The 25,043-nt window shown below is 42.9% G+C and overlaps 1 protein-coding gene and 1 non-coding gene across 2 annotated transcripts in view; both read right to left on the bottom strand.

The window, feature by feature from the left end:
• Ppm1e (protein phosphatase, Mg2+/Mn2+ dependent 1E) overlaps positions 1–25,043 on the bottom strand; it is a 136,750-nt gene that overhangs the window by 87,334 nt on the left and 24,373 nt on the right. The gene's annotated exons all lie outside the window — the stretch shown is intronic.
• LOC142831997 (U6 spliceosomal RNA) lies at positions 10,880–10,988 on the bottom strand. The gene has a single exon (XR_012907096.1). It is a non-coding gene; the product is annotated as a U6 spliceosomal RNA (small nuclear RNA).

The following is a 25,043-nucleotide window of genomic DNA, read 5'->3' as shown; positions in this document are numbered from 1 at the left end:
CTCTGACTCTAAATACAATTCTTAGGTAAGGGAAGTGAAGAGGCTCAGACCTATTTGTCTTTTGAATTTTTTAATGTAACTTTATGTGTATGAATGTTTTGCCTGCATGTGCACATGCGCACCATGTGCAAGCCTTGTGCCCTCAGAGCTCAGAAGAGAGTTGGATCCCTTGGAACTAGAGTGACAGGTGGTTGTTAGCTGCCATGTGGGTGCTGGGAACCAAACCTGGACCCTCTGCAAGAGCAACAAGTGCTCTTAACTGCTAGCTAAGCCATCTCTCCAGCCTCCAAGGTGAAGACTTTTTATATATTCTGCCTTGTAGCTTAAAAGGTGCTCACAACAGTTTATGACCCCATCTTCACAGTCCATGTTTCCATATGAATAGAGCAGATACTACTGCTCTCATTTTAAAAATCAGAAAACAAATCAAGCTTGACAAGTTTGCCCCAGGTCAAGCAAGCAGAGCACTAACAATGCTAAGCCAGTCCCCTGACACCTTTTTTATCCTTTGCTACCTCACTGTTTTTACAAGTGACAGGAGAGCAAGTGGGCAATGGACTGTGACAGCCTTTGGTTGGCACAGATCTGGAACAACAGAATCAATTAGATCTGCTCAGACAGCAGATCCCAACAGCATGGCACACCAGACTGACATCATAACTATAATTACCAACTAAAGGAGCAAACTTACATTCCTTATACTTAAGCATCAAAAGCACAATAAACTCCACACATTCTACTAATGGCCAGTCAGTGTTTTAAACAGAAATAGCTTTTATTCCCTCGTTTGGTTTTTGGAGTCAGGGTTTCTCTAGGTTACAGTTTTAGCTGTCCTAGAACTTGCTTTGTAAACCAGACTGGCCTCAAATTCACAGAGATTCTCCTGCCTCTGCCTCCTGAGTGCTGTGATTAAAAGTGTGCGCCACCACCACCACCCCTGGAAAAACAGAAATATCATAATGTCTGTGGGTACACCTTTAGGAATATGAACACATTCTATTTGCAGAATACTTAATCCTGACATAAGGGCAAACTAAAAGAGCAAGAGGGGGTAGTTTCAACGTTGACATCCTTCCTGTTAACCATAGAGCAAACTCAGAGGCTGTTCTAATTCTTAGCAAACTCAACAAAAACCAGCTTGACAACTACATAAGCTGCACTTCTGTTCTCGCTCTATAATGCTTACTGTTTATCTCAGTTGATACTTAGGTCTCTCTCTCTCTCTTAGGACTCTCTCTCTCTCTCTCTCTCTCTCTCTCTCTCTCTCTCACACACACACACACACACACACACACACACACACACACACACACACACACAGAGTCACCTGTCTACCTCTCTTAATGTGTCCTTCCTTCCATCTTTTCTGTACTCCTTGTCTTTAGCTGAGCTGTCATCTGCAGCCTCCTTCCTGAAGCTGCTACTTCAACTCCCACTTCAAGCCGCGGCTTCATCATCTTAAGCATAAAATGATCCTTTTCCTCTGCCACCTCTCGATACCTCATTATCTCGACGCACGTCGGGTAGGCATCAGCAGCTGGTTGACAGACTGAGTTCACACTAAATGGCACGTGACTGGTGAATAACGATCTAATTTTAGACTGGCTGGGGAATTGTTGAGAAAAGACCATGTTCACGGGTGTTTAAAGTATGATCATGAGTAAGGGAAACTCCTTGTGCGAGTGAATCAGAACCTCAGCAGGGGTCTTGCCAATTTAGATAGGCAGATGTGAAGACCTAGTAGAGAGCAAGATTCTGCCATCCCACCACCCAGCCTGTCCCCCACCCTAACCTTTATTTATGGGATAGAATTAGTAAACCCAGGATAATCCTTGCCGCAGTCCCACAGGCTCTCAAGAGTAATTCCATCATCACTGAAGAGGATCTCAGCCATTGCTCTATTTCCAACTCTCCTCATTTCTTAAGGGGAGGAAGCTTTTTCAGTTGCACAGGAAAGGGCCTGCCTGGTCCTAAGCCATTCACCACCTACCGTGTTTTCATCTAAATGAAAGGATATGTTATTATTTTGGTCTCAAAGTAGCACCCACTGGAAAGGGGGCTTAAGTGTAGAAATATTCATATTTAGATAAAAACATTTTCTTTTTTCTATCAAATTCTTTCCTGCTCCAGGTGATTATTAAAATGTAAAGTTTAGCTGAAGATCTATAATATTACACAGAATACAATCACCCTATATAAACTGCTTCCCATTTGCACTTTAAAAGTCTGATCTTACCATTGGAATTGAGCCCAGGGGTAAATGCTTCAAATTCAGTTATACTTTACTTGATAATGGCAATTCTGGTATCTATTAGGTCTTCGTAGCTTGTTATTCACACGGCATGATATCTATCTAAAAATAGCAAGACCACTGCTACCAACCTTTAAGTCTGACTCATTTCCACAAGGAATTCCTTTAGTCATAGCAGAGTTTAAAATATATATATTCCTTTTTCTGAGACAGGACTGACATTCAGCTCAGTGTATAGCCAAGGTTGTCCTCCACCTCCTGATCTCTTGCCTCCACCTCTGAGTTACTGTGGTTACGAATCTGTGCCACCATGCCCATGTTTTATGTGGTGCTGGGGATTGAACCCAGGGCTGATGTGTGCTAGGCAAGTGCTCTACAGACTGAGCTGCATCCAGAGCCTTACGTATATTTTTATTATTTATTTTATTATTTTATATATTTTATTACTTTGCATATCTTAGTAACATATAGCACAGAGCAACTCTGTTGGACTTTCTGCAGTCTGGGCATGACAATGAAATAGCAAACACCAGTGTGCACACAGTCTATTTTATTGACTTTACCTTAGCCACAGTCTGTGTTTTAGCCATTGATATGCATAAGTGGAGTAAAACAAATTGCCATTCTGTAGCCTAAAATACAAAATGTTTTAGTTCCTTGATCATATCTTCTACAACTGAATATTAAGTAATTTGAAATGGGAAAAAAACGGTGAACCATTATGAGTCCTGCACTTATTTTTACCAAATCAAGCGTGTCATCTTTATAATCCCACAGCAGCACTGTGGGTCAGCACCGCAGCAGCCCCCACTTACTACGGGAGATAAAGTCTAACACTCAGTGTATGCCTAAAATCGGGGATGACTTTCCTTGTACATACAACCTATAATAAAGTTTACTATCTAGGCACAGAAGAGATCAAATAAATATAATAATTATACTATAATTAAAGTCATGTGACTCACTGAGCATGGTGGTGCACACCTTTAGTCCCAGCCCTCAGGAGGCAGAGGCAGATCTCTGAGTTCAAGGCCAGCCTGGTGTACAAACCAAGTTCCAGGTCATCAGCCTGGACTACACAGTCAGACCCTGTCTCAACACACACACACACACACGATATGAATGCAGTCTCCCAAAATGGTGTGTTGTATAGCTTAGCAACCTCAGCATATCAGTTTCCTCTTTCCTGCCAAGTCAATAATGTTCTGGTTTTCCTTGAAAGGAAGCAGTGCTCAGTCTTCAGAAGCCTATCTGAACTGCCAGCATCACCGCTGTGCTTAGGGATGCAGGGGCGGTGAGTGACATACAAAGCACTGCGACAACATCGGCTGCCTTGATAACCAAGACGGATATTATGTGACTATCAGGAGGGTAGTATATACAGTCTGGACACACTGCACACAGGAACGAACCTCATCCCAAGCAGATGGTGTGGGATTCTATTATGCAACTCATAATAGAACACGAGTTATTAACTCTGAAATTCCATTTATTATTTTTGTATGGCAGTTAATTACAGGTAATTAAAACTGTATAAAGAAAGAAACACAAGGGACTGTTATATTATCAAAGGATCTTTTCCTGACAAGAAACTCAAGGCTTGAGATATTCAGTGCCTTGCCTAAGTTTACACAATTAATCCTGGGGCCAGGAACAATTTCAGGTCAGTATGACACCAAAATCCATGCCCTTTATCACTATGCTATATTACTTTAACATACTCATGAAAACATATATAATTACAAGTATAGCTATGGACAATTAGGGGAGCAGATATCACCAACAGTAATTAATAGCAACTTCCATTATCTTATTTGACAAGGGTTTATAAAGAGGAAGCAATGTATTGGGGATGGACTGTGGAGGAAAAACACCAACAGAAACAAAGTATATATGAAAATCCATAACCTAGTGTGTTAAAATAAACACCCAACTGAAGAAATGCATCTATATATTTATCATCAAATGTGTGCCGACCACTTACTACCAAGAACTCTTCAAAGACTCCTGTCTTTATGAGGCTGACATAAAGATATTTTTCCAGAAAACACCAAATTTCAAGGAAGTAGGGGAGAGAGTCACTACAAAAGCCAGAAGAGAAAGGAAGTGACAGGTGTCGACAGTGAGCCTCTCTCAGGGCCCGTGTGATCTAATTATCACTGACTCATATATGAGCTGCCAGTACCTGAAATACCAAGAAAATAGTGAATCTGGTAACGACACTAATTAAAGCCCAGGATACGGGGGTGAGCCGTCTTCAAAGCACCTTGATGAAAGTCCAGTTGCCTTGTTATAAGTGTGTCCGTGCAATATTCACTATGTGGGACTCGTCTTTCCTGTGAACTCCACACAGGATTAAAGATATTATCTTCATCATTAGGGCCAACAAGTGTCACTAAATAAACTAAGGACGCCTTAAATTCAAAACAAACCTACTGCTTTTTACTTGACTTGACCTTAGACACCGTTTAACCTGTCTATGCGCCTTGTTTCCCAGGCGCTGTACAATACAGTAAGAACTTTGACTCAAAATGTGTTAGTGAGGGATTAAATCAGAAAACGGTTCACAGTGTTTAGCAAAGGGCCTGGTATACAGTAAACACTAAAACCCTTTCCTGTAAAGTACAGCTTCATTTCTCCTGTTTAGAGTGCTTGTCTCTCTCCTCCTTCCCTCCTTCCGCCTTCTCTCTCCTCTCCTCTCCTGTCCTCTCCTCTCCTCTTCTCTTTTTCCCATTTCTCCCTGCCCCACTCCCTTCCTGCACTAACTCTTCCCAGCCTAAACAGATTTTTGCTATGTAGCCCAGGCTAGCCTTGAACTCACAAGCTTACTCCACATCAGTCTTGCCAAGTGCTGGGGTTGCAGCAGCATGTCCAGCTCATTGTTATTTATTTTCAAACCATGATAACAGATTGTATATAATGCATACTTAACTTTAAAAACCACTACAGTTTATACATATTTAGAAACAAGCATTTTGTGGGAAGTAAAAATATAGAGTCAATAAGGTGACTCTGTAGGTAAAGGTGCCACCAACCTGATAGTTTTCCTCTGACTTCTACAAGAGCAACATGGCATTCAGTCTCTCTCTCTCTCTCTCTCTCTCTCTCTCTCTCTCTCTCTCTCTCTCTCTCACACACACACACACACACACACACAGAGTAAAATAAAATCTTTTTTTTCTTATTAACAAGGAAGAGAGAAATCTAGTGTTTTGTCACCGTGTGAGTCTTAGATTGCTTGGGAGCCCTGAGTGTTAACTCTGTGGAAAGCGGCATGGTCTATTTTTAGCGTGCTTCCTTCACGTGCTGCTGGAATGGAAACATCTTTCTAGCTTCTCAGTGAATGTATGCCAAAGAAACCAGTACTGAGTGTTTGAAATCTAAAGAAGCGAAAAAGGAAATTCTAAAAGGGCAACTCGAGAAAAGCTATTGTCTCCATATGGTGGTTTATGAAATCCTAAGACATTTCTTACCTTAAAATAAACAATCAACGTTTAAAAACTAAGATTCTAGGGCTGGGGACGTAGATCAGATGCAGTGTGCTTGTTTAACACGCAGAAGCCCTGGGTTTGATGTCAGCACTGCACAGCTGGGCACACACTATAATCCTGCTACTTGGGAGGTGGACACAGGAGGATCAGAAAAACGTTCAAGGTTATCCTGGGCTAGGTAGTCAGTTTAAGCCCAGTTTGGGTTATATGAGACCTTGTCTAAAAATCAAAAAAGATTCTTAACTCTTAAATTATAATGTATACCACTGTGGAAAGAGTTGAAAGCTTTTCAAATGTTAGGCATAAAATTACCATGTAATCCTGTAATTCTACTCCTACGTATATAACCAAAAGAACTGAAAACAGTATCTAAAAGCAGCATTATGAGGTAAGGATTAGCTCTGGTAAAGTGCTCGCCGAGTATGCAGGAGGCCTGCAGTTTATCCGCAGCAACACATGGACACACACACACACACACACACACACACACACACACACTATTCAGCCAATGAAATTCTGAAGATGGACATGATAGCTCATGTCTATAATCCAGCAACTCACGAGGCTTAAGCAGGAGGATTGCAGGAGGTTTGAGACCAGCCAGAGATACAGTTTGAGACTAAATAAATAAATAAATGGCAAGGGGGAAGAGAAATGAAGGACTTCGAAGGGAAGGAGGGAGGAGAAGGGGAAAGAGAAGGAAAAGGGGAGGAAAGGAAGAAAAGAAATTCTGATAAATGTACAGCATGGATAAACCTTAAAGCACTAAGATATGGAAATTGGGATAAATATTGCCGGATTTAATTTGTTTTGTTTGTTTTTTATTTTTTTTATTTTTTATTTTTATTTTTTTTGAGACAAGGTTTCTCTGTAGCTTTGTTGCCTGTCCTGGAACTAGCTCTTGTAGACCAGGCTGGCCTCGAACTCACGGAGATCCGCCTGCCTCTGCCTCCTGAGTGCTGGGATTAAAGGCGTGCGCCACCACCGCCTGGCACCTGATTTAATTTCTATGCAATATCTCAGGGCATGAAAAGGCAAACTTATATGCAAGCAAAATAAAAGAAGGTTACCAGGGAGACGGGAGATATTGTATAAAGTGGCCAGAGTATAAATAGTGTGCCATAATACAAATGTATTTCATATAATTTCACAATAATATATCTCTTACCATAATAAAAATTTAAAGTATAATATATATTTATAATGTTCCTATAAACTAAAGAAAATAAAATATTTTTAAATTTAGAAATAGGAAATAAGCTGAGTGGTAATGGTACATATCCTTAATCCCTGAACTCAGGAGGCAGAGGCAGGAGGATCTCTGTGAGTTCCAGGACAGCCTGGTCTACATAGCAAGTCCAGGACAGCCAGGGCCACACAGAGAAACCCTGTCTCAAAAAAAAGAAAGAAAGAAAGAAAGAAAGAAAGAAAGAAAGAAAGAAAGGAAGGAAGGAAGGAAGGAAGGAAGAAAGAAAGAAAGAAAGAAAGAAAGAAAGAAGAAAAAAGAAAAAGAAATAGAAAATCCTAGCTGGGTAAGGATGTACACCGATAACCTAGCAGCTGGGAGGTAGAGGCAGAAAAATCACTACAAGATCAAGGATATCCCAGTCTTTTTTATTTTTTATTTTTATTTTTGAGACAGGATCTCACACAGCCCAGGCTGTCTTCACTAAGAGAGGATGGCCTTAAATCCTGATCCTCCTGCTTCTATCTCCCAAGGGCTTAGATTGCAGGCATGTACCAATACTTCTAGCTTCAGCTTGCTACACTGGAAGTTCTGGGCCACTGGCACAGTGAGGCCTTGTCTCAAAACAAATTAACAACCATTTAAAAATAGAAAATCCTACTCTTTTTTGACATGATAACTATTAGAGGTGGATACACAATCTGGATGTGATGGTGCAACCCTTTAGGAAGGAAGGAAGGCAGGCAGAAGTCTGTGAGTTCATGGCCAGCCTGGTCTGCATTACGAGTCTCAGTACCAGTCAAGGCTACATAAAACAAAACAAAAAAGAATTGACTAATAAAGTTACTATGACAACGCAATGCAACATTATAATCAACCCTACAATAGAAATTTTTTAATAGGATTAGCCAATGATATCCTAAAAAGATCAATTAACTTGTTATTCTTCAATCAAGACTCAAATGAAGTGTCAAGGGCCTGCAAGATGGCTCAGAGAATAAAGGTGCTGCTACCAAGCCCGAGTATCTGAGTTCTATGCCTGGAACCCCCAAGGTCGAAGGAGATGACCAAGTGTCAACATTAGTGCTAGCTAAAAAAAAAAAAAAAAATCAGCATTTGATTTATATAATCTGATAAGCAAACTTTTTGAATAACTGAGGTTTTAAAAAATCACAGAAAATATTTAAAGGAACAAAACTGTTTTGTTTCTTCCCAGGTACTTCAAGAGGAGCAGCCTCTACCACATACTCCATCCATCCATAACTGAGAGCTCTGCATGGGCCTGAAAGCAATAGAGCTAATGACCTGTAATCCTTAAAACAGGAAACCCAAACAAACCTTTCCATAGAAACAAATGTGATGGTTAGAAAGAAAATGGCCCCCAAAGGGAGATGTTGCTTTGTTGGAGGAAGTGTGTCACTGTGGGGGGTGGGGGCTTTGAGGTCTCTTTTGCTCAAGCTTCCCTCAGTACAACACTGAGACCATTTCCTGTTGCTTGCAAGATGTAGGGCTCTCAGCTACTTGTCAAGCACCGTGTTGCCACCATGCTCCCCATCATGATGATAATGGACTGAACCTCTGAAACTATAAGCAAGCCACCCCAATTAAATGTTTTCCTTGTCAGAGTTGCTGTGGTCATGGTGTCTCTTCAGAGCAATAGAAGCCATGAGACGACAAGCAAGAAGGAAAAGAAACAGGGCTGAGAGGACTCTAACTTTAAAAATCCTTACCAGCCCATTCCTTAAGTACTCCTAGCATAATATCTGTGATTTTTATTATTAATCATATTTCAAGAATGAGTTCATGGTAGGCTGTCAGACATGTGGATTTGGACAAATCAAGACATTATTACTATATAGTAATTCTGCAAAGCCAGAAGTTCCAAAGCAATACGTATTCCCTGCAGATAAAAATCCTCCCTAGTTGGCTCAAAGCCCAAATAGCACATGAGACCCTGAGCAGCCCAGGACTTGGGCTGGAGGCTGCTTGCCATGTTGTACATGAGGATGTTACTGCAGCGGCGCTCACTTGCAATGTCTCAGTTGTAATTCCTACTTAGCCTGCCTGTAAGAAATCCAGAACAACATCTACATATTATAGCTCTTACTCACATACCTAATTATAGTTAATTTGATAGAGGATGGCTTTTATCTCCCAACTGAGGATTCTGGAGTTAAAGGGAAGGTTTTAAATGGCTTACTTAAGAATCCACTGGTCGGCTTTTATGCTGCAGGAACCACATGAGCTAGGCTAGAAAATTAATACATTCTTAAATTTCCTTCTTAAAATGATCTGTACCACAGAATTTCACACCTTAAAGGTTTACCATTCATCTTTTGGTCTGTTTGATTATCAAACTTCAGAGTGTAGGTTAGTCCGGTCCTGCCTGTGTTTTCAGAAATGGACATTTTCTTAGACTATAATCGCATTGCAAAGCTAGGCATGGATCGGGCACAGCCCAGACTACAGAGCAAGACTAAAAAATAAAATAAAACTCTCACTTATACGTTTATACATTGGATGCTTTGTGCGACACCGGCAGTCTTGAATTGTAGTACCAGATACCCTGCAGCTGGCAAAGCAGCTGGCTCTTTACACAAACGCACTGACAAGCCCTGGCCTGTGTGCCTGCTGCCCAGAACGAGGTAGTGCAGAGCCTATGCAGCAGCCCTGAAACAATTCCCTGGATACGGTGCACGACATACATGACTGAGTGATACCGAGAAATGTGTCCCAGGCTGCACCGCCTGAAGTGGCAATGTGTTCAAACCCCAGTCTTCCCAAATGAAATCATATAGGAGCATGAATGTATTGGAAGTTGAAACAAATGCCCCCCAAAACTGTTAAAATTCTCAAATGTGTACGTGAAAATACGATACAAATCTTTATTTCAATAATTATTAATATCCCAGGTTCACCTTAGATTCTCCTTTATCCTCACACAAGGTTGGTATGTCAGTAAATGCACGCACCCACATCTAACCCTCCCTCACAGTGAGAGCCTGCAGTCTCACCCCCACCTGCTCCTTCCATCAGAATGGCACTCCCTTTCTAGAACCAACTTAATTTTATACTTTATTGTTGAGATGGGATGTTGCTCTGTTGTCTAGGCTACCCTCAAATGCCTGAGCTCCAGTGAGCCATCAGAGCTTCTCAAGTAATTGGGACTACAGGTGGGGACAGCCAACAGGATTTTCATTCTCTGCCACAGCCTTGCACAACTCCAGGGATTTGACCTGAGCATGGGGCAGCCAGGGAATAAAGAAATGACAGAGGTGGTGTCATGTTATACAGATGAACAGGGAGGTGGGATTTATGGTTTACAGCCAACAAAGGAGGCAGGGTTTATGGTACACAATTGAACAGGGAGGCGGGGTTTATGGTACACAGCTGAACAGAGGAGAGTCTGGCTCCTCCTTTATAGGAAAATCTCTGTGAGGGAGCAGTGTTCACGTCATAATCACCCGGAGAAATGTTCCCGTGGACATTTCTGCCCACACTATTAACATCCACACAGGAACCTAGAAAGGTTTTGCCATTACTGAGCCTTACTTGAGGGTTAGGCTTTGCCATTTTGCCATGGGTCTGAATCCCTTTGATCTTTTACCTGGCCATGCCCATGCCAACAACTCATAGCCAGCTCCGAAGCCAGGGCTCCCTGTCCACCACAGTGCTCTGATTTTCTGAACAATACTCATTTTGTCCTAGTCCTTGGAAACCCTGCTCAACATTTGTCTCATTCTCTTTTCCTTTCTTTTATACCTTCAAGCACTTTAATCCACAATGTGATAAATCAGTTTAGATTAAAAACAAGTTGAAGAGAAACTGACCTTAATAATGTCATTTCAAAAAATAATGACTTTGATAAAATGTCTATTATTTTAAATTCTATTAGTGAAATACATTACAGATTTAAAATATGCTGTCATATAAGTTTTATCTGACTCTCAAAAAAATATGAAACACTTCACAGATCTGCAAGTCATTCCTGCTTAGGGGCCATGCTAATCTTTTCTCTGTATTGTTCCAATTTTAGTAAATGTGCTGCCGAAGCAAGCACCCATTCTATTTCCTGTGATTCACTCATCTATTTTCATTTCTATTATATGTATGTTTTTATTTTTGATATTTTGAGATAGGTCCTCAGGTAGCCCAGGCTGGACTTGAACTTGATAAGTCACTATATCTAAGGAGAGCCTTCAACTCCTGATCCTCCTATCCCCACCTTCCAAGTGCTGGAAATGCAGGTGTGTGCCAGCACGCCCAGCTCTGTCAGATTATCTTTACGAAGACTTGGGAACTTTGTATGCATGCATATATTCATGAAGATGCTTTGTGCCCCACAGACTGCCCATCACAGTCCCGCATCTGTAGTGAGCACCCAATGACTTGGACTGGAATTTTCGATTTCTATGCTGTTTTTGCATGATGTTCAATACTTGGCGTATATTCCTCTTTATGACTGTAATTTCCCCTTAAAAGGCTAATATTACATCAGGTTTATCAATACAACCTATTCCCTCATTTAATCTTGAAGCCAAATTGCTCACACTCAGATCCCCTCATAAATAAGCACAATGTTCCAATTGAGCTCTTGGCAGCAGAATGTGTTCACAATGAGGAACCTTCACTGGCTTGGCAGGAATGACAGAATTGGCTAATTACAGTAGTCTCCTATATCTGCTTTCATTGCGATAAGGGGCAATCTGGCGATATCCAAAGGCAAATGATCCAGAAAGACATCTTAGGATCCTTCTGCAAAGACGGTAATCTCCCCAAGTCATCTTAGATCAGCCATTTCTCCACCTAAAATTTCCATGATGGTAAGAAGAACTCCAAGATGTTTTCATGAGAATGAGGTTTCAAAGTCCTGCTGTACAAGCCAGACAAGAAGTGTTATTTTGGAGAGGCTGAAAACCTTTGGGGGCCAGATTTTAAGATAAGAGATAAAGATAAAATACAACCCCTGCCATAAAAAGGTCGAATTTTCTTTGGGAGAGAAAAAGTTAAACAAAAGACTATTTGAAAGCAAATGAACATATTTTGGAGGTAATGTTCAGAAGTCTTTCTTTTAGGAAGCAATTCAGAGACTTAAAGCATCAAAAATAAAGAATTAAAAAAAATTAAGAATTTTCATTTCTCACTGTGTTACCAATTATGATGACTACTGGGCTGCTGGTCTAGAACGAACATAGACCACTGTTTTGGGCTTTAAGACTGAGCTACAAGAAGCTAGGTGTGGTTGTGCACAACTTTAGACCCAGCACTTGAGAGGCAGAGGCAGGTGAATCTCTTGAGTTGGAGGCCAGCCTGGTCTACAGAGCAAGTTTCAGGACAGCCAGGGCTACACAGAGAAAGCCTGTCTCAAAAAAATTTAAAAATTAAATTAAAAAAAAAGAGTGAGCTACACAAGAGACACTTCTTTCCATGATTTATATTCTGCTTGCTTCTAAAATAGACAAGAGGAAACCTGCAGAAGAAAACAATGTGTGCTATTTATGGTTAAGACAAAATTTGCCCCTTAACAATGTAGGAATAAAGGTAGACAGTGAGGTGAGTCTAAGCTATCTGGAGCACAAGTACGGAAACCAGCTTCCGCCCCCAGCTCTCTCCTACATGCAGTGTGGCGCTGTCAAGCATCGGCACAGGTGCACATAGAGTTGATGAAGATGCATTACAATGCCCCCTTTCCTTGGCAAATTTAGAGAATCAAAAGTAAAATAGAATTCTGAGACTTCTGTCCTGCCTTCATTTCCTTATCTTTTAACAACAAAGGATAAAAATGATAATAAAATCTTTCTTGGTTTGAGGGGAGAGCTTGGTTTTTTGTTTGTTTGGATGAGAGGCCTTGCTACATACCCCAGGCTAGCACCCTATGGTAACACTTCGTACTCAGCCTCCCAAACACTAGGGTTACTAGTAAGGATGCAAACTGCAAAAATAAAATTATGCCATTAGAGCAGTGGTTCTCAACCTGTGGGCTATGACCCCTTTGAAGGGGTCACATATCAGATATCCTACATATCAGATATTTAAATTATGATTCATAACAGTAGCAAAATTATAGCTATGAAGTAGCAACAAAATTATTTTATAGTTGGGGGGGGTCACCACAACATGAGGAACTGTATTAAAGGGTTGCAGCATTCAGCAGATTGAGAACCACTGCATTAGAGGAAGTCTAGTCAGGGTCACTTACCACTGCTGTGATGAAATGCCATGACCAAAAAGCAACTTGGGGAAGAAAATGTTGATTTGGCTCACATATCCACAGTCACAGACCACTGAGGAAAGCCAAAGCAAGAATTCAAATGGAGCAGGATGTGGTGGAATATTATTTTAACTAGGCAAAGATATATTACATTTGTTTTATGTTGCAGAATATTACTTTAACTGTGTAACGGTGTGCTACATTTGTTTGTGTGGCATCTGCACAGTTAGGCAGAGAAAGGACAGGCGAGGCTGACAGGTACAGAGAATGAATAGGAAGAGGAATCTAAAGAGAGGAGGAGGAGATGAGAACAGGGAGAAAGAGAAGGACAGGCCTGGGAGCCAGAAAGCTGCCAGCCAGACCGAGAAGCAGTGAAAGTGAGGTATACAGGCAGAAAGAATAGTAAAAAGCCCTGAGGCAAAGGGTAGATAAAGAGAAACAGGGTGATTTAAGTTAAAAGAGAGATCCAGAAAGAGCCTAGGCTGGGCTGAACATTCAGAACTAAGTCTCAGTGTTATGATTTGGGAGTTGGTTGGCCCAAAAGAAGAAGCCTGAAGCAGCAGATGATGATAAAGCCACAGAGGGGTGTTGCGTACTGACTGGCTCCCATGCTCAGCCTGCTTTCTTATAAAAACCAGGACCACCAACCTGAGGTGGCCCCGCCCACAGTGGGCTGGGCCATCCCCCATCAATCACTAACTAAGAAAATACCCTATAGGCTTGCTTACAGCCCAATCTTATGGAGCCATTTTCTCAAATGAGGTTTCCTCCTTACAGATGATTTTAGTTTATGTCAAGTTGACATAAAACAAGTCAGGACAAAGGAGCAGCAGAAACCCATTCACTTTGTGTCTGTTAGTCAATAATCAATAACATCTTATAGACACAAGTAAAGGGAGATTTGGGGTTACATGGATGCCTATACACCAGTTAGCAGATGTCTTTTTTGTTTTGTTGGTTTTGGGGGTTTTTTGTTTTGTTTTTTGTTGTTGTTGTTGTTTTGTTTTGTTGATTTTTCAAGGCAGGGTTTCTCTGTGTAGCCTTAGCCATCCTGGAACTTGCTCTGTGGACCAGGCTGGCCTCAAACTCACAAAGATCTGCTTGCCTGCTAGGTAGGATTAAAGGCATGCACCACCACTGCCCAGCTATGTCTTCATTTTCTTCCTACCAATTTTGCTCTGATTGCACAGTCCATAGAAAGTAATAAACTTTGAACATGAAAAATAACCCAGACCAAGATCATCACTTTTGACACTATAATCCAAAAGATGAATTTAAATTTTCTCTTTTAAAAGGCAGACTCCCACTTATGTTATTACAGATATTTAAGTCTTCCAATTTTCTCCCTAGTGAATCAACTATAAATATTTCAAACCAATAGAAGACTAATTTACTCTGGAAAAAAATCATACCGAGATAAGTCACCTAAAATGCTATCAAAAGTGTGGAAAACAGTCTCAAGATAAAGTATCAACAAACATAAATTCACTATCAAAATCACAAAAAGGGGGTTGGCATGGTGGTAGACCATTTAATATTAGCCATTTGGGTAAGTGGGGCAGGAGGATCGTTGCAAGTTGAAATCAGCCTAAGCAACATACTGACTTTCAGGCACAGTGTGGACCCTGTCAACAAACAAATAAACAAACAAATCAACAAACCAATAGGACTGGAGAGAGGACTCAGAGGTTAAGAGAACTCATTCACTACTGTGTGTGTGTGTGTGTGTGTGTGTGTGTGTGTGTGTGTGTGTGTGTGTGTGTGTGTGTGTGTTTCAAGACAGGGTTTCTCTGTGTAACAGCCGTGACTGTCCTGGGACTCACTCTGTAGACCAGGCTGGCCTTGAACTCACAGAGATCCATCTGCCTCTGTCTCCCTGAGTGTGGGAGTTCCCAGGACCCTTGTAGCTCACGACCTCTTGTAATTCCTGTACTTCTTGGGAACCTCTACTCATTTGCACGTATCGACACATATATACATCATTTAAGAAATAAAGCAAGTCAGGTGGTGGTGGCTCAGGCCTTTAATCCCAGTTCTCAGGAGGCAGAGGCAGGTGGATCTCTATGAGTCTGAAGCCAGCGTGGTCTACAGAGTGAGTTCTAGGATAGCCAGGGATACACACAGAGAAACCTTGTCTTAAATAAATAAATAAATAAGCAAATGCTTTAAACAACAACAAACCAACTGTGGTCATTTAGTGAAACACAAAAGATGAACCTCTTCCTCCTGAGAACAATTAGAACAAAAACAAACTAACATTGTTCTTGTTTTGGACCTTGCTGAGCCGGACAGTGGTGGCAAACGCCTTTAATCCCAGCACTTGGGAGACGGAGGCAGGGGGATCTCTGTGAGTTCGAGGCCAGCCTGGTCCACAACAGTTAGTTCCAGGACAGGCTCCAAAGTTACAGAGAAACCCTGTCTTGAAAGAGAAAAACAAACAAACAAAAGAATCCTTGCTGAAAACTGACAAAGTACACCTTTTGAACTTACTCTGCCTGCAAAGTGTGAGCATCTGAGGATCGCTTGATGTTATAGGCAAGGGTATGGCCAACATGATCTGGGGAAACTCCTGAGGTGGGCTGCAAGAACAGAAACAACTTTCCTGGGCAGTAACTCAGGGGCTAGGGGGCATCTGCCTAGCATGTGTGAGACCTGGATTCGATTCCCAGCACTGAAGCACATTTTTTAACTGAATGAGAAGCCCAAATAACCGAAGAACGAGTGGTGTGAAGTGTTAAGCCTGACACTGTAAGGACTGTTCTAGAATGTAACTGTGGTGCTCTGAGAACAGAACGCACTGTAGTAGCAAGTCAACTACATCAGCAGATGGCCCTGCCCGCCTGCCTGCCTCCAGCTGAAACACCCCAAACCAACAGCTGAGTTTCTCCTAATGTATTCGAAACCTCTTTTCTCCGGTCTGAATAAAATTGGACTATGGGTTTTCTGCAGAAAGTAGCATTTTGGGCTTTCTCTTTATAAATCAGTTTCTGCTTTTTTGTATAGTTAATTTTAGTCACCTTTTAAAAATTCGCCCATTTTGTTAAATAAATTGCAAAAAAAATATCAAATGTTCAATTAGATGAAGTATGTCTAGCACTGCTTCCATCAACTCTGTCACTCCCTTTCTTCCCATGTACTAGCAGGTGGCATGTAACTTGACCAATTTAAGAAAAATTCTGCCTGTGTGGTATGAACAATTCATCTTGCTTCAATCAAGCACGCCCATATAAACAGCCAAAGCATCATCTTTGAGTCACTAACATCACCAGAGCAGGGCAGTGGTGGCGCACACCTTTAATCCCAGCACTCAGGAGGCAGAAGCAGGAGAATCTCTGTGAGTTCAAGGCCAGCCTGGTCTACAAGAGCTAGTTCCAGGTCAGGCTTCAAATCTACAGAGAAACCCTGTCTCAAAAAAAAAATCACCAGAAATAATTATCTTTACATTTACTAATTAACATAAAGTACATACTAATTAACATAAAATAAACTGTTACTTTTTCAAAATATAATTATTCATTTTCAACTGATTTAATTAATTAGTTGAACTAAGCATTAAATTAATACAACTTTCCTTTTCTCTTTATTTTTCTGTGCCTTCGTGTTTTGCCTGCATATGTCTGTGTGGAGGTATCAGATCTTGGAGTTACAGACAGTGGTGAACTGCCATGTGGGTGCTGGGAAATGAACCCAGGTCCTCTGGGAGAACAGTCCGTGCTCTTAACCACCGAGCCCTCCCTCCAGCCCCCTAACATAACTCTCTTAGTTTCAGTTTAACTATTCTAAACATGGTGTGGTATAGGAGGTCTTTCTGTCTTTCATTGGTTAATAAAGAAACTGCTTTGGGCCCTTGATCAGGCAGAATTTAGGTAGGCAAAGCAGACAGAACTGAATTCTGGGAGGAAGAAAGCAGAGTCAAGGGGACGCCATGGGCCAAGAGCCAGAGGTAGACATGCTGAAACTTTTCTGGTAGGCCACGACCTCATGGTGATATACAGATTGATAGAAACGGGTTAAATCAAGATGTGAGAGTTAGCCAATAAGATGCTAGAGCTAATGGGCCAAGCAATGTTTTAATTAATACAGTTTCTGTGTGATTATTTCGAGGGCTAAGCTAGCCAGGTGGCAGGGACGAACAAGGGGGCCCTCTCTTGCAACAATGGTGTGTACAGATTTTGGGAGCAAGCACCTGCCACAGGCCAGGCATTAAGTGGGGTGCTTTGCATAGAAATCACTTAATGATCACAGCCACCTTACCTTCCTATTTCCCAGATGAGAAAACTGAGGCAGCAAAGGAGGCAGAGCTGACAAGTCTGCAGACTAGGCTCTTCTTCATGACTGCTCATGCTTGCTACTCTTGTTCATAATTACTCCACTATAATGATTCCTAAGACTACACAATACCCCATCTTATTGATATATGTTCACTGGTTTTCATAGAGACCTTTCCTCCATGTATATAATGTGCTTTGAGCACACCCCCACTATTCTTCCCCTTCCCGTTCTTCCCAGTATTTTATCTTTGTGGATATGGAAATACAAAGGAAATTCTGAAGAGACAAAAGCTTGTAACACTGGACACATATACCCAAGCATGGTAGCTGAAACCTGCAGTCCATTACTTCGCACACTGAGATAGGAAGACTCTTTGAGCCCAGGAGTCTGAAATCACCTAGGAGACATCATAAAAACACACCTCTGGGCTCAGCAGTTAAGAGCACATACTGCTCTTGCAAATGTCCCAGGTTTGGTTCCTAGCATCTACCTGGCAGCTCATAACTATCTGTAACTTCAGTTCTACTGTACCCAATGCCTTTTCCTGGTCTTTACAGACCTGTGCATGTGTGCTCACAAACTCATGCAAACACACACATACACACATTAAAATCAATAAATCATTTAAAAGATCATCTCAAATAAACAGCATATAAATAACACTGAACACATACAATTGTCTCTAAGAGTGGAGGGGTGCTAGGGATGAAGTCAGAGCATCAGGAGTGAGGACAGCATGGGCTACATAAGAATGTGTCTCAGGGAGGAAAAAGAGAAGGGTGAAGGAAAGAGAGGAAGGAGGGAAGGAGGGAAGGAGAAGGGAAGGAAGGAAAGTGTCAATAATAGTTTTTAAACAGTCAGTTCCCATAAAAAATGAATCAGTTTTCAACTTCTAATAAACTCCCTTCACACTTACCCTGATGCACAGTCTGAAGCAAGCACCTTCCTCAGAAAGTTAGCAGCCACACAGAGAACGCAACACGGTCTTTCTCAAGGCTTCAGCTTCCTAGATCTACAGAGCCACAGGGAACTAAGCAGAGTTGTGCCCCACTTACTTAGTAGATGAAATCATATGAATCTTCTTTTTTAATATTTTGTTTTTAATTGTGTGTGTGCACGTATGTGTCAGTTCCTTAGGCAAAGGCCTAAGATTCCCTTGGAGCTGGAGACAGAGGCATTTGTGAGTCATCTGATGTAGGTGCAAGGAACCGAAATTTGAGTCCTCTGGAAGAGAAGCAAGTGCCCCTAACCCCTGAGCCATCACTCCAGTCCCTATAGTCTACCTCTTGTTTGACAAATTGATCTTATTTTACAAGAATAAATTGTCAGGATTGATATATTAATTTATCAGAACAGTCCAAACCTCACCCTAAAGCAATACCAGGAGTAAGTTGGCCATAACGGTGCACACCTATAATCACAACTCTGGTGGCTGAGGCAAGAGAATCATCAGTTTGAGCCCAACCTGGGCTACACAATGAGATTTGTCTTACAAAAACAAAAACAGTTTACCAGTACTGGTCTGGATCCATATTGAAATAAATCGTATGAACTGAACATGATGGTTATACTTGGAGACTGAGATAAGAGGATCAGCATGAGTTTAAGACCAGACTGGGATACACAGGGAGTTCCAGGCTTCCATGGACTACAGAGAAAATCATGTCTAAAAAATCAGGGGCAAAGGTGAGGGGATGGGAATATGGTAAGAAGTCACACACCTTTAGGTTCGCTTTCTTTACTAAAGGTTAAATTTTTTTTCAGACTTTTGATAATTGGAAAAGAAACAATTACCTTCCAAGGCAATGTTGGTGGAGCTGCATATTTGTTATTTCAGAATATCTTGCATGCAATTCTATCAGTAAACAAGGATGTGTTTATCTTTGTACAGATAGTGACATCATTAAGGAATAATGGCAAGCATCTGAGGACACGGTTCAGTAGCAATGTGCATGCTTAGTATGCAAGAGACCCTGGGTTCATCCTCAACATCACAAAAACAGCAGCACCAAAGCATGAAACTTCTGTAATGGGGACTGTTTCAGAGTTATTGTGCCTGGTCAAACTATTCGGAGCTTGTACAAAGTAAATGGCAAAGCTGCGTGCTGTGATAAACACCTGCTGTCCAGCATCTTGAGAGGCTGGCACAAGAGCATGGCTCGAGCCCTGGAGTTCAAGGCTCCTTGCAGGCCTCAAAGGAAAAACTGCTGCTAATGATAAAGCAAAAGCAGATAGATTTCTAAAGTTTTATTATAATAATGAAATTTAATGAATCATAACCTGCAAGGTAAAAGCTATTCTTATTCACTTGAAATGCATCCCCCTTTCCTTAACATCTCTTGACTATATGAAATAATGAGCAACTATGCATACAACCCCGAAAGCGGGCTAAAGGAAATGTTCAGTACAAACAAGAAAATAAGACAGGGCTGAGGAGATGGCCGGTTGGTAGAGTGCTTGCTACATAAGTATGAGGAGCTAAGTTCAGAGCCCCGGCAGTCATGCAAGTGCCGGGTGCAATAGTGCACATCTGTAACCCTGTAAGTGCCGGGTGCAATAGTGCACATCTGTAACCCTGTAGGTGCCGGGTGCAATAGTGCACATCTGTAACCCTGTAGGTGCCGGGTGCAATAGTGCACATCTGTAACCCTGTAGGTGCAGGGTGCAATAGTGCACATCTGTAACCCTGTAAGTGCCGGGTGCAATAGTGCACATCTGTAACCCTGTAAGTGCAGGGTGCAATAGTGCACATCTGTAACCCTGTAAGTGCCGGGTGCAATAGTGCACATCTGTAACCCTGTAGGTGCAGGGTGCAATAGTGCACATCTGTAACCCTGTAAGTGCCGGGTGCAATAGTGCACATCTGTAACCCTGTAGGTGCAGGGTGCAATAGTGCACATCTGTAACCCTGTAGGTGCCGGGTGCAATAGTGCACATCTGTAACCCTGTAAGTGCCGGGTGCAATAGTGCACATCTGTAACCCTGTAAGTGCCGGGTGCAATAGTGCACATCTGTAACCCTGTAGGTGCCGGGTGCAATAGTGCACATCTGTAACCCTGTAAGTGCCGGGTGCAATAGTGCACATCTGTAACCCTGTAGGTGCCGGGTGCAATAGTGCACATCTGTAACCCTGTAGGTGCCGGGTGCAATAGTGCACATCTGTAACCCTGTAAGTGCCGGGTGCAATAGTGCACATCTGTAACCCTGTAAGTGCAGGGTGCAATAGTGCACATCTGTAACCCTGTAAGTGCCGGGTGCAATAGTGCACATCTGTAACCCTGTAGGTGCAGGGTGCAATAGTGCACATCTGTAACCCTGTAAGTGCCGGGTGCAATAGTGCACATCTGTAACCCTGTAGGTGCAGGGTGCAATAGTGCACATCTGTAACCCTGTAGGTGCCGGGTGCAATAGTGCACATCTGTAACCCTGTAGGTGCCGGGTGCAATAGTGCACATCTGTAACCCTGTAAGTGCCGGGTGCAATAGTGCACATCTGTAACCCTGTAGGTGCCGGGTGCAATAGTGCACACCTGTAACCCTGTAGGTGCCGGGTGCAATAGTGCACATCTGTAACCCTGTAAGTGCCGGGTGCAATAGTGCACATCTGTAACCCTGTAGGTGCAGGGTGCAATAGTGCACATCTGTAACCCTGTAGGTGCCGGGTGCAATAGTGCACATCTGTAACCCTGTAAGTGCCGGGTGCAATAGTGCACATCTGTAACCCTGTAGGTGCAGGGTGCAATAGTGCACATCTGTAACCCTGTAGGTGCCGGGTGCAATAGTGCACATCTGTAACCCTGTAGGTGCCGGGTGCAATAGTGCACATCTGTAACCCTGTAAGTGCCGGGTGCAATAGTGCACATCTGTAACCCTGTAGGTGCCGGGTGCAATAGTGCACATCTGTAACCCTGTAAGTGCCGGGTGCAATAGTGCACATCTGTAACCCTGTAGGTGCCGGGTGCAATAGTGCACATCTGTAACCCTGTAGGTGCCGGGTGCAATAGTGCACATCTGTAACCCTGTAAGTGCCGGGTGCAATAGTGCACATCTGTAACCCTGTAGGTGCCGGGTGCAATAGTGCACATCTGTAACCCTGTAAGTGCCGGGTGCAATAGTGCACATCTGTAACCCTGTAGGTGCCGGGTGCAATAGTGCACATCTGTAACCCTGTAAGTGCCGGGTGCAATAGTGCACATCTGTAACCCTGTAAGTTCCGGGTGCAATAGTGCACATCTGTAACCCTGTAAGTGCCGGGTGCAATAGTGCACATCTGTAACCCTGTAAGTGCCGGGTGCAATAGTGCACATCTGTAACCCTGTAAGTGCCGGGTGCAATAGTGCACATCTGTAACCCTGTAGGTGCCGGGTGCAATAGTGCACATCTGTAACCCTGTAAGTGCCGGGTGCAATAGTGCACATCTGTAACCCCTTAGGTGCCGGGTGCAATAGTGCACATCTGTAACCCTGTAGGTGCCGGGTGCAATAGTGCACATCTGTAACCCTGTAGGTGCCGGGTGCAATAGTGCACACCTGTAACCCTGTAGGTGCAGGGTGCAATAGTGCACATCTGTAACCCTGTAAGTTCCGGGTGCAATAGTGCACATCTGTAACCCTGTAGGTGCAGGGTGCAATAGTGCACATCTGTAACCCTGTAGGTGCAGGGTGCAATAGTGCACATCTGTAACCCTGTAGGTGCAGGGTGCAATAGTGCACATCTGTAACCCTGTAGGTGCCGGGTGCAATAGTGCACATCTGTAACCCTGTAAGTGCCGGGTGCAATAGTGCACATCTGTAACCCTGTAGGTGCCGGGTGCAATAGTGCACATCTGTAACCCTGTAAGTGCAGGGTGCAATAGTGCACATCTGTAACCCTGTAGGTGCCGGGTGCAATAGTGCACATCTGTAACCCTGTAGGTGCCGGGTGCAATAGTGCACATCTGTAACCCTGTAAGTGCCGGGTGCAATAGTGCACATCTGTAACCCTGTAGGTGCCAGGTGCAATAGTGCACATCTGTAACCCTGTAGGTGCAGGGTGCAATAGTGCACATCTGTAACCCCAGTGCTCTGGAGACAAGATGAGCCCTGGGGCTTGCCAGCCAGTTATTCTAGCCAATCAGCAAGCTCCAAGTTTAGGGAGAAACCCTTTTTTGAAATATATGGTAGAGCTGGGCGGTGGTGGCGCACGCCTTTAATCCCAGCACTCGGGAGGCAGAGGCAGGTGGGTCTCTGGGAGTTCGAGGCCAGCCTGGTCTACAAGAGCTACTTCCAGGACAGGAACCAAAGCTACAGAGAAACCCTGTCTCGAAAAACCAATATATATATATATATATATATATATGGTAGATAAGCAAGTGAGAAAGATGGGATATCTTGATGTTGACCTCTGGCCTCAATACATACATGCACACTTATGAACTTGTATACACATGAATACATGATCATACACATACAGAGAGAGAGAATGTAAAGTCAGGAACCACATTCCCTCATCTGTTCAGTGTATTACTTTACCCTAAGTCCTGACAGCCTAGAAGAAAGGGGTGACAGAACACACTAGTTCAGGGGTTGCTGGTGTTATCTCTGCCCCTCTGTAACTTTACTGCATACAGGTTCTGCTAAGCAGTCATTCTCACCCAAGGGGAGATTGGTCTTTAGTTGTTTTAGTAGACAGAGGTGCTACTGGGTTTAAGAAGTACAGGACGAGTATGCTGTTAAAGATATCGTTGTTCCACAATAAAGAAATGCCAACACTGCCCAGACTGGAAACCCCTGAACGGAGGTACAAAGTATGCACAGTTACATGTGGCATTTTTGCAATTATCGTTTATAGCATATATATGAATGTGTATAAATCTAGCAAACCATCATATTTTATACCTTAAGCATACATACTGAACTCAAATTTGGAATCCTGCCTCGCATTCTCTCTGGTATTTGCCTACTGGCATGCACCACCATGGCCAATGCAAAATATATAAGAAACTCACACAAATGAACAGCAAAGCACAAATCATCCAATAAAAATGGGCAGAGGATTTGATAGCCATTTCCAAAGAAGACATACAAATGCCCAATAGGCAAATGGAAAGGTGTTCAAACATCATTATCCAGGTAAAAGATAAGAGGTGAACGTTGGACAGGTTGTGGGGTGGGCGAGGATCTTTATCAAGCTGATGGAAGTGTAAATTAGCAAAGCCATTATGGAAAACAGTATGGAGATTCCTCAATTGGTTTTAAACTAAGAATAGAACTATCATATGATCGATCCAGCAACCCCACTTCTGGGTGTACAGCCAAAGAAAGTGAAGTCAGCATTTTATATAGACACTAGCTAGCATTCCCTTGTTCACTGCAGCACCACTTACAATAGCCAAAATATGAAAACAAATGTCCACTGGTTGAGCAAATAAAGAAACACAGAGGATATCCAGAAAAGTAGCATTCAGATTTTTTTTCAAGACAGGGTTCCTCTATGAAGCCCTGGCTATCCTGGAACTCACTCTGTAGGCAAGGCTGGCCTCAAATTCAGAGATCTGCCTACCTCTACCTCCTGGAATTAAAAGCATGTGCCACCACAACCACCTAGGATGTGTCCAATTTTTTTTCAAAGATTTTTAAAAACATGATTTCTTTATTGATTCTTTTGGAATATCATCACATTGTGCACCCTAATTCCGCTCACCTCATGGTCTCTCCATATCCTCCCCTCACTCCTGCAGTGCCTCCCAAAAAAGAAAATTAAAAAAAAATCAAAATAAAACAAACAAGCAAACAAACAAAAACAAGACAAAACAAAATCCTCTTCCCTTCTCCTGTCCCGCCTCTCTAACACCTCTTCATCCTGGTGGCACTGGGAGTGGTGTGTCACACAGGACACCCTTTTGTCCAATCAGCTTTACTAGCAAATGTCCATTGCAATGAGCCACTGGTCTGGTTCAAGGCCTCTGGTTTCTGGTCCCCATCATCACTTGATCCTCACAGGAACTCCTTTGGATTTCCCATGGTCACCCTGCATCATGGAGATCCTGCCAGTATTGTTCCACAGACAGTCCCTTCACGAGCTCCAGTGGGTCCTAGATGGGGTAGATGTTAGAGTGCACCAACCCAAGGCCCAGCTGTAGGCCTGGTGACAGCTGAGCTAGTTAATTCAGGCCACCTGCCTCAGGCAAGGGGTGGAGCCAGCTCCCCTATGCCCATGCCATCAGGGTCTGCTTGGAAGCCTCTCTTCCAAGTGTGAGGACCAGCTCTTCTGTGAGGGTCGGGGCCAGCTATCTTGCTAAAGTGTCCAGCATGAGGCAGGACCAGCTTTCCCTGGGCCAGCAAAGGGCGGGGCCAGCACAGCATGACCCTCTGATTTCAACATGCATAGTCCCTTTGGCACCCTGAGGTGCAGTTACAGACATTAACACAAACCTAAACTGCAACTGGACCATGGCCTTCAGCAGCAGCTTGAACCTGGATAACATCCTGGCTCTGGGTGGAAACACTGGCCACCCAGATCTGTACAGTCCCAACTGCACCATGGCCTCCAGACTCCAACAAGGTTGTGGCTCAGACCCCAGGCCTATGTGTGTGTCCTAGTGGCAACCTGGGCCACAAACTTCAACACAGACCCCAGCTGAAGCTGGACCATG

The sequence above is a fragment of the Microtus pennsylvanicus genome, chromosome 11, assembly GCF_037038515.1.
Source record: "Microtus pennsylvanicus isolate mMicPen1 chromosome 11, mMicPen1.hap1, whole genome shotgun sequence".
Taxonomy (NCBI): Eukaryota; Metazoa; Chordata; class Mammalia; order Rodentia; family Cricetidae; genus Microtus; species Microtus pennsylvanicus.
Note: the sequence above shows the minus strand (reverse complement) of the source record. Positions and strands in the feature narration are given on the sequence as shown.